Source organism: Hakea prostrata, chromosome 3, assembly GCF_041222555.1.
Source record: "Hakea prostrata isolate BN-2017 chromosome 3, UWA_Hpros_2, whole genome shotgun sequence".
Taxonomy (NCBI): domain Eukaryota; kingdom Viridiplantae; phylum Streptophyta; class Magnoliopsida; order Proteales; family Proteaceae; genus Hakea; species Hakea prostrata.
Window position 1 is genome coordinate 50,882,575 of NC_142602.1, and position 10,599 is coordinate 50,893,173.

Here is a 10,599-nt window from a genome sequence, read left to right on the forward strand (position 1 = left end):
AATCATAAACAGGAGATAATCATGGTTTAAATATTATAAACAAAAGATTAAAATCAAGAAATGAATAATCAATATAATTAGAGTGCGGAAAATGATACCAAATATCCGAAGATATCAAAAGAAGTAGAGAGAGGCAGAAACTCACTCCACAGATACAACGGAACGTAGTATGTAAGTCTAAAAGGAATTACAATTGAAACAAAAGAAAATAAGAAAGACAAACTAAACTTAAGAGCTTTCTATCCTATAGATGACATCTTCAAAATAGTGGACTTCATCAGTCCAATAGAGATGCTCCAACTCCACGTTACGACTAATCATAGTATGCAACTTGATCGCTCGAGGGATCATCAGTGTAATCTTGATTGTCGCCAACACCTTGCGTGTAGTACGCTTCATCAGTTTGCGCTTCATCGTATTGTCCGTCATAGTAGTCAGAACCTGTAGAATAATCTAACAAAACATTGTACAAAAAGGAATGAGTTTCGAAAGAAACTCAGTAAGGCAAGTTAACTCATAACAACATAAATGACATGCAGCAAATCATAACAAGATGCAATGCAGTACGAAACAAATAATGTTTGTATGCATCTAAACTCTATTTATGCTGGTCTCTATTGGCAGACATGCTTTAAGTCATAGCACCGTACTTCTTTTGGGTCGTCAGTCACTCCCCCTCATCCATCCTGGCATCTTGGGTCTGCAGGGGTAATTGGGTAAAGTCCTCATCAAACCATGGTAGGGGATTTTGTCACCACTCTCTCACATCACCGTTTGGTCTAAGTACTGGCACATGTCAAGGTAAAGCCTAGCCCAATGCAAGTCATCTACTCAGTCACATCAACTCAGTTCCACATACGTCCATTCCTCGTCCCTGACGATCCTTTCCGGTATCCTTCGCACTAGAGTCCTAATAGTCCCAGACTACGGACTCATCAACCCTATTGGTTATCCACATATGGTAAACGGGAAGCTCTCACGTCCCCTCACTGGTTGGTTACCGGTCTTGAGCGCCCGTGAATCACATTGCTACCACAGGTCGTTCGGTCTCAATACCCTTCCGATTTGGGTCTGATATAACGGGGACATCCTAGCCAAACACTGCTAGACAACCCTAGGTTGACAACTAATGATTCGGGAAAGCGTCAATGGGCTTCTTCGGAGAACATCCCATATTATTCCCTCCGATGTCCAAGGATAGAAGCATCAAAAGGACACTTCCCAATCCCAAACCATACTTAATCAAACACATTCTCAGATCAGTCATGACATACACAACCAACAATTCATCATATAAAAGAGAATGTAAAAGCATAGTTCGATCAAGCAGTAATAAACATCTCATATACTTGAATAATGAAAAAGAATACATAAACAAGTGCTACTGTACTTACAGTAGTACATCAGAAGTATAAAGTACAAGAACAGTAACCAAACTCATAGTTTCATAAAGTAGAAACCAGAGAGTATGCGATCTATGTTATTATGAAATAACTGTCCTTACCTTGATTATCGCCGAAGATAATCCAAAGATCAAAGAGAGCAACTCCAAACTTAGCAAATAAACTCCTAACAATCATAGATACAACATTAGGAAAGATACCCAAAAGATCAGAGAGCAAACGGATCAAATTGAGCGAAAAATGAAGCTACTGACATCATTGGTCAAGTGCTTGGTAGACTGGCCCAGTCGACCAACCGAGTCAGTACGGCAATGCTAAAACTGATTTGGTCATAACTTCTTCGTTTGAAGTCGAATTGATCTGAAATTCAAGGGGAACTTCCTAGGATGTATTAGAATCATATGGGAAGATAAAAACATCAAATCATGGTCAAACTATGGGTTCTTGATTTGACCCGGAAAAATTAGGGTTTCAATTTTTATGGCTCTCATGAAAAGGTTATGATTATAGGATGAAAGGGAATGATTTCTATCAAGAAAATAACAAGAAATCATAGAAAATCTAGTTTAGATTAACATAAATATTACCCATGAGGTTTCCCTCGCATGGGAGGTTACCAAGGGTTTCTAGAAAGATCATACAAGGTCAGGGTTTCAAGAAATTAATTCGGCTAGGGTTGAGGTCATGATGATGATCATAGATCTCAAATAAATGAAGGAGATCACGAAGAGATGGTTGCAAGGATGCAGCATCTTCTTCCTAATCTCAATCAAGAACAAGATCGAAGAAAAGAAATTCGTAATGTCGAAGCGATTACTAAACTTGAATTGTCAGATCAGAGATGAGAGGCTTCAGATCTGCAGAGGAGTCTTCGAAATCATCAGAGAGAGTTTCGGAGAGGTCTTCTCACATTCAAAAAGTGTTTAGGAGGCAGCCGTAGCAAAGAAACATGAAGTAGAGTTTAAATATAAGTGAAAACCCTAAAATTGGATTTTCTCGGATTTAACAATCCTTCGGTCGAGTGCTTGGTTAAGTGGTCCAGTCGACCAATCAGTCGACCAAGGCATACAGTAAGGAATAATCAGGGAATTGAAGGATCAAATGAGCTCTAAACCTTATGGGCTTTTGCACACATATCAAGTGAAATATCTAGTGTGTAGAAATACCTTCAAACCAAGTCAGATAATACTCCAAGTCCTTCAACTACTCTCATCTTCAGATAGGTGCAGCTTCCTTTCCAAATCTGCACAAACTTCCAAGTATGGAACTCCATCATCAACATCCATGGCCCATAGTTGGCTTCTTCCTTTACTCCGGGTCTTCGGACCTAAAAACAACCGGGTTACCAGGTCAAGGTCAGGGTTAGGTTAGGGCTGGGTTTCACACCAACTGTATGTGTTACAGTAGTGAACATTTTAAGGACAAGAAGGTGATCTCTCAGAGGGATCGAGATACCTTCAGTCTGGTGAGTTTGAATAAACCTAGGACACTGTAGTATACTAATACTTATTTGATATGTTTCTTTGAGTGATGTGCCATTCTGGCCTTCTGGGAAGGTTTCTAGTTTGGGGCTCACGTGTGCAGTTATATCACAGGTCGCACAACCCATTTTGCCAGTATGACTTGTGGATATTAGTGTCTGGGACACAGGTAGTCTATGTATCTGGGATAGATAGTGAAGAGATCAATATATATATGTATATCTGGGATATACATATGTGTCTGGGACACAAAAGGTCTATGTATCTGGGATATATAGCAGAGAGATTGAATATGTATATCTGGGATATACATGTGTGTCTTGGACACATTGAAAGATTAACACTTGCCTTTGTGCAAGTGGGAGCTGTTGGAATTTATTAATATAATTAATAAATTAAATGCCCAAGGGTAAATTTGAAAACTCACTATTAGGGCGGTTACAAAATAGGGTTATATATTTTGGTAGCCACCACATTGTGTTTACATTTCGTAAGTTTTTCCAAGAAAAGGAGGCTGCTCCCATCTCTCTCTCCCTCTCTCGAAGAAACGCAGGAAGGAGAAACTCAGTTGAGGTTTCCTTCCTTGGCCTTAGATCAATCTTCCATCTTCTTTCCACACGGCATTTGGGTTGTGGAAATACTTCCCTTTTCTTGTGATTGTGGAATTATCCCGGTAGAGATTTGGTGGTGGAACGAAAACGTGAATCCAGATTTACTTCCGCTTCGTATACTTTATTATTTAGGAAAGCGAATCCAGGTAACGATCTTTCCCCTGTCAATTAAATTGAATTGATACATATAGAGTATTACCAAAACTATTGAATTATAAAACTTCAACCAGTCAACGGTGAAAGTAGCCATCTTCTTATGCACATGTTGCATAAGAGGACAACCCAACCCCTTTCTTCACTGTTATATTTGAGAATCCTTGTATTTAGTCTTGGATAGTCTCTTACTAACCTCTCCTTTTTATCAATTTGTCCACAAAATTTATATCTATGCATTTTAGCACACTGGATTCGCTAGAGTACTGAATCAGAAAAGCACTAAACTAAATGTTTTTACTCATTTAGAAATAAGAAAAGAAAAGAAGAGAAATTCAGGAAATGTTAGATTTTAGAAAAGCGATACAAGAAGGGCTGACGGATAGAAATCTTGATGTTGAAAATCAACTCAGATTTCAATCACGACGGTTAAAAATCAACAGTACCGAAATCTCGATCTGACAGTCTCAAAATATGCTCAACGGTTCAACACATTCATGACACCGAACCGAAACAAAATCATAAAATGTTAGGAAGGAATACAGTGAACAAAATCTCTGAGCATCATTGATTAGCTTTTACTATTTTAATGCACACTTTAATTCTTTGCCTAATGGCCTCGTGGAAAATAAAAAACACTTTAATCCAAATAAATAACCAAAGGTCGAGATCACGACTAAGCATTCATAGTAAGAGTTCCAACTCCCAATAACCCACCACAACTCACCAGCTGCTGAAGCCTCAAGCAAACCCACGCACAGTGGCGGAGCCAGGTAGGGACCGAGGGGGCCAGGCCCCTGGATTTTTGAAAATTTAAAAATGTCTACATATTTTTCTAATTTTTTTCGTGTGAAATACCACTATTTAGCCCCCTCCAAAAATTAAAATAAAAATTTAAAATATAGATGATGGGTACAAATATCATTCTTAATCATAATCAAATGGTTATCATTAAACTCCTAGTTTTAAGAAATAAATGGTTAAATTCTAATTCAAAACTAACTCACGATCCATGAATTTCTCCTCATATTCTCTCTTATATTTTCATTCATATTTATTCTCTCATGAATCTCCTCTTTTATTCCTATTTATTCTCTCTTTTTTTTCTTCTTATATTTTCATTCTCTCATGAATCTCCTTTTTTATTTCTATTTCTTCTCTCTCTCTCTTTTTTCTCACACGTTGGAGTAGTTAGTAGATATTGAAATTTTTTGAAATCTTCTCCACAGTTATCAGTATTCACTCTCTTTCTCAAATTATTCCTCTCTCTCACACTCACGATTTTTCTAGTATTCATTTCAATGATTATGATTCAGCCGTTGATTTTATCAGATCTTACCATAATCATTGATTTTTTTTAATCCTTAAACATTTTCCTAAAATTTCATTCTTATTAATGGAAATTCAAATCTCCGTTAGAATTTCAACTTAATTTACCTAAATTTTTAATGTAGGCCCCACACGTCAAAATATAATAAAATTTTATGAGATGGGACCCACGATAGATCCCGCATTGGCCCAAAGTTTTTTCCCTTGTTCCACGTCAGTTGTCTGATTCTAAAGTCAACAGTGAGAAAGAGTTTCACATGAGCAAGCAGAGGTAATATTTACATCCTTGACTTATAACTCTCTCTCTCTCTCTCTCTCTCTCTCTCTCTCTTTCTCTTTTTTTTGCTTCCTTCTTCCTTCTTCCTTCCTTCTTCTTGGTCTTCTGCTAAAAATTCACCTTCACGGTCCAATCCTCGTACATCAGCGAATAGACAAGCATAGTTACCACAACCCTTTGTTTTATTATTTTATGGACATTGGCCCACTTTCCATTGTTAACTTGCCTTTTAAGCACTCCTTCTTTCTTTGATATTCTCCTTTTTTGTTCCCCTGAAGCCTTCTCTCTCTCTCTTCAACTCCTCTCCATCACCAAGGAGCATGGTTAGATTGCTTGAATGTCCAGAGACAGGTATGGAAAAAGAAAGACAATCAACAGTTACTTTTCACTGATTCTCTCTGCATAAGCATTACTGCCCGAAGCCTAATTTTCACTCACTACTCACTTTTTAGTGTTTTCATGATCTTCTGTGAACTTTTTTTTTTCCATCAACTACAAAATGGGTGCACAAAAAACCACGAATATCACTTCCTTTATTGAAGAATTAACTAAATTTCCTTCTGAAAATTGTTTTTCTTGCTTCCCCACATTTTCAGAGAGAGAGATTTGATGAGATAGCTAAGAAGATCAAGAGAGAAGCAGATGCATCTTTTTAGATGGGCAGGAGAAACTTGTTGGGATCTCTTGGGTCCCTTAATACCATAACACCCTGTGCTGCCTGTAAGCTTCTGAGACGAAGGTGCGCTCAAGAATGCCCTTTCTCTCCTTACTTCTCACCTCACGAGCCCCAGAAATTCGCTTCTGTTCATAAAGTTTTTGGTGCAAGTAATGTTTCCAAGATGTTAATGGTGAGAAACTAACCTTCTTTACCTTTCTCTGTGTTTTAGCTTCTAATATTTTTTCAGAAAGAAACCCATTTTGCTCTCTTCTCATCAATTATTCCAGGAAGTACCAGAGAGCCTGAGAGCAGATGCAGCAAATAGTCTTGTTTACGAGGCCAACATGAGGCTTAGGGATCCAATCTATGGTTGCATGGGTGCGATCTCAGCATTGCAACATCAAATTCAGTCTTTGCAGGCTGAGCTTACTGCAGTGAGAGCTGAGATAATCAAGTATAGAGAAAATATTAATAATCTCCTTTCATCCTCACATGCCGGTTTGTTTTCTCCCGGAACAGTGTCAGTTGCTGCACCACCACCTCCACCGCCACCGCCTCATCCTTCACTGCCTTTACCTCCACCTTATACACCCTCTTTTACTGCTATTGCAGCTGCCTCTACTGCTTCTACTTCTACTACCATGTATACTCCACAATCTACCACCGCCGACTATAGTTCCATTACCATTGAAAATATCTCCTATTTTCGCTAAAATTTCTTGGCTAAAAGCTTCATTTTATATTTTTTTTTATTGAAAGAAAATATTGAATCATAAACTTTCAATAATGACTTGAAAAAGCTGTTAAAACACTATTAAGTCTTGGTGGGTTTCTTTCCTAAGATCAACCAGATAATTCTTATTTTACCTTTTCCGGTACCATCCATTAATTAGAATCTATTCAATAGCTCATCAAATTAAAAGAAAGACAAATGTCCTTCTGTATTTTCTGAAACATAAAAATTATATTTTCACCTTATAAGCCTCTTCGGGGACTCTTTGTTGCTGTATCTTGTTTTATTTTCTATTACAAAAATGATTCGAAGAAGAATCCTAGAAGAAGAACCAGTTACAGAAGCACAAAACTAGGAGTTTAAGACCAGACAATGATGAAGACACTGGTGACAAGTTTGTTTTTCCGGCTATTCTACTCCGGCTGCTTTAGGGGCTATAAAATGGACAGGCTGAAGTCTCTCTGCACATGCAGATATCTGGTTGATTGAGCTGTCTTCTGGGGTTCCGGTACATGCTTTTCTGTGCCCTTGAAGCATCATTGAAGAAAGGGAGGCAAGGGTATGGTTTGTGATTCTTCTCCCATGTAGGTCAGAGAAACTCCTGAAAATTGATACATATTTTTTGTTTTATCTGAAATTAAAAATAATTTCAGAAGTTTCTATGACCTGCATGAATAAAAATCACAAACCATACCTTTTGCCTCCCTCCCTTCAACTTATACATATTTGTTAATTCATGAGTCATGGAGCTATCGGTAAATGTCCAGACCCCCCCCCCCCCTCCCCGTCCCCCAAACCCCTAGAACCTTCTGTCAAGTTTCCTTTTCAAGCTATTGAAAGGATTTTGTGTCTCGTGTATACATTTTTGTTCATATGGAGGTATACCACTGTGTTTTTCAGTTCATAGAGTAAATACTAGTTATGCTTTTACTTATGGTGTAGGAATATGTTCATAGAGTAAGTTCATGTTCTAAAGTGATTAATGCAGTAGCGGATCATTTAGTAACGAGGGCCCGATTTGCAGCGAGCACGACTAAATGATCAGTTTTCACTCCCCTGTTAGTTGGGCTTTTTGCTCCTCTTACCTTTGTCTCGCGACTTGGATAGAATTGCTTAAAAAAGGAGGTGAAAATAAAAATTGAATTTACATGCACTTTTACCATGATTTGTAACTTGACTCTTATCTACTTAGGTTTATGTATATATAATAGTACTTATATATATAAGTGTCTTGCTTATACAGTGGTGCAATCAGTTTTCATATTTACCCATCAAAATATAGAAAATATGTTTGCAAAAATTCACCAAAGGTAATATATAAGTTGGGCAATAACTTCATGAAAATCCATTTTGCTTAATTTAGTTTTGTGAAGCTCAGAAATACTACATATGAGAGAGAGAGAGGGAGATTGAGAGAGATTATTGTACAGTATAGTTGGATAGTCAATGATCTTGCCAGCTAGTTATACTTTGTAAATAAATTTTTGGGTTTCCTTGGCGTGTGGAGTTCAACGCCATCAATTGTTTTTAGTTTGAAAAATCATAGGGAAGTGTTAAGTATTTTTCTACACATTTGTTTAATGAGATATACTTATATATGATTTTATGAATCCTGTAGGGATGTGACAGAATTTGGTCCCCCATCGTGGTTGCTTGAAAGTGTGGCATGTTATCCTGTCCTTTTCAGGACTCCATTAAATTCTTCTATTGCAAATGTTTTTAATAGATTCTTGTAATTCGGTTGAGAGAGAGACGTTCAAGAGAAAAAGAAGAAAGATGACACAAAGTTTTTTAATTTTTAATTTTTTATGCTGAATAAAATTTACTATTACTTAAGGCATCAATTACAAAGATTAGTAGTATCTAATACAACTAATGTCTTCTGATATTCTACGAAGGATACGGATGCTATATAAGTGAACCATTGTTGGAGTGTAGACTGACTAAAACCCTTAAAGTTAGTATTCTTAATATTACATATTATATTTACCAAAGCGGGACATAAGCTACTGGTCATTTGTTGTGATTCCATGGTGAGAGTAGGTCTAGCACATCCTTCTCATTGCACCATATTTCATCCAGTTGAATGTTATTTTGTTGTGGTTGATCTATTCCATCCTTTATCCCAACTAATAGAGCTTCAATTATACTTCCCCTTCCCAATTCCTCCTGTACTGACATACTTTAGCTGTCCTTTCTAAAATAGTCCAACACTCCATCTAACGTTGTTTAGTACTGAGTTATGTACCCTGCACACATCAAAGTTGATAGTTCACTCAAGTTAGTGACACTTTTATAAAAGCAAATATTTGGTTATCACTCATTACAACTGTCTCGTTGTGTGTGGTGTCAGCAATTTCATTTGTGTTAAGATTAAATCTCGGATCCAAATGGAAGTATTATGTAACACTTTGTTGGGGCTGGGGGTGATTTTGTTAAAGATTGTGTTATTTCTCTCTTTCCAAACAAAGTAACAGGTGATTATGAAAACCGACACCATCCATTTTTTAGTTGGTTTGTCAATCCCAGGATCTAGAATGAAAGAATTGCACAAATCTGTGATAGATGTGTGTAACAGCCTTTCTGTTCTGATTCCTAGGGGCCCCGCCGCCCAGATTCTTTTTGTCCAATCACATGAAATAAAAACATGCCACATAGTTTCCACCCTTTTTCCACACAACTCGCATATTGGGATCAACGGCATCCATTGAGCGAGTGTTTCTTTAACTGGTAACCCTGCATTTATAAGACGCCAAAAGAACATCTTAAATTTAGGGTGAAGGGATAATTTCCAAAAAAACTTCCACCATTTTTTAAGTGTATTAGATGTGGATATCTCTCTTGTTTGTGATAGGGCTTTCCTTGCCAGTTTGACAAAGAACTCTCCATTACTGGAAATAAGAGACATCCAATCTTCTATTTCATTAGATAGAATTATGTTGGAAATGTCATAAAATTGAGAAATTTGAGGAAGAGGTAACTCCCTGTTGAGATGGTTGAGGGAGCTTGTCACTTGTGCAACTGTTGAGTTTCTTGCCCATAGCTCTGTATCAAGTGTTAAGTATGTTCGATCTACTGGGTCTCTTATCCATGGATCAAACTAGTATGATGTATTCCTCTCATTTCCTACCTTTCTCCATACCACTTTTTCGAGACTGAGTAGTATTCCACAAATGCTATTTTAGGTCCATGATCCCTTTCGCTTCATTCCCTTTGGATCAAAAGGTGTGGTGTTTGGAAAGTATTTTTCCTTCAGAGTTTGTACCCATAATGCTTATGGGTTTTTAAGCATTCTCCATCCCTTAAGTAATAGTGCCTTGTTGATGTCCTCCATTTTCCTAAAACCCAAACCTCCATTTTCTTTATGCTGGCAACATCAATCCCGCGAGATAAGTGTTAGCTGCCTTTCCTTTGTCGGGCTCCCCAACTAAAATTTTTGGTATAATGAATCAATTTTTTTCACCAGTGTACTTGGGAATTTGAAGCACTGCATGTGGTATAACGATTGTGTTTGAAGAACAGATTGTAGCAATACTCCTCTTCCTACATAAGATAAGCTTGATGCTTTCCACATGGCCATTTTTTTTTTTCATTTTGTTGGTTACAAACTGAATATTCTTCATTTTGGATCGACCATGTATCAGCTGAGAATCTAGATAAATTGAGTCTTTTCTCATTTCATTGATTCCAAGGTTGATAAGATCGCATTCTTTTCGCTAGAAAGAACGTTTCTACTAAAAAAGGCCCCACTATTTTCAAAATTAATTTCTTGACCTGTGACGTCAGAAAAGAGTTCTAACACCGCTTTGAGGCCCAAAACATCTTCCTTATCCACCTGACAGAACATAAAAATATCATCAACGAAGAAGAGATGAGAAATCTCTGGAGCTCTTCATTCAAAAGATATCCCTTCTAGCTTGACACATCTTAAAAAGATATCCCTTAATACCCTTA

The 10,599-nt window shown here is 37.3% G+C and overlaps 1 pseudogene across 1 annotated transcript; it reads left to right on the forward strand.

The window, feature by feature from the left end:
- Window positions 1-5,591: 5,591 nt before the first annotated feature.
- LOC149022424 (LOB domain-containing protein 15 pseudogene) lies at window positions 5,592-6,625 on the forward strand (annotated as a pseudogene). Its single transcript, XR_016172062.1, has 3 exons — window positions 5,592-5,605; window positions 5,853-6,102; window positions 6,200-6,625. The product of XR_016172062.1 is annotated as an LOB domain-containing protein 15 pseudogene (transcript).
- Window positions 6,626-10,599: the final 3,974 nt, after the last annotated feature.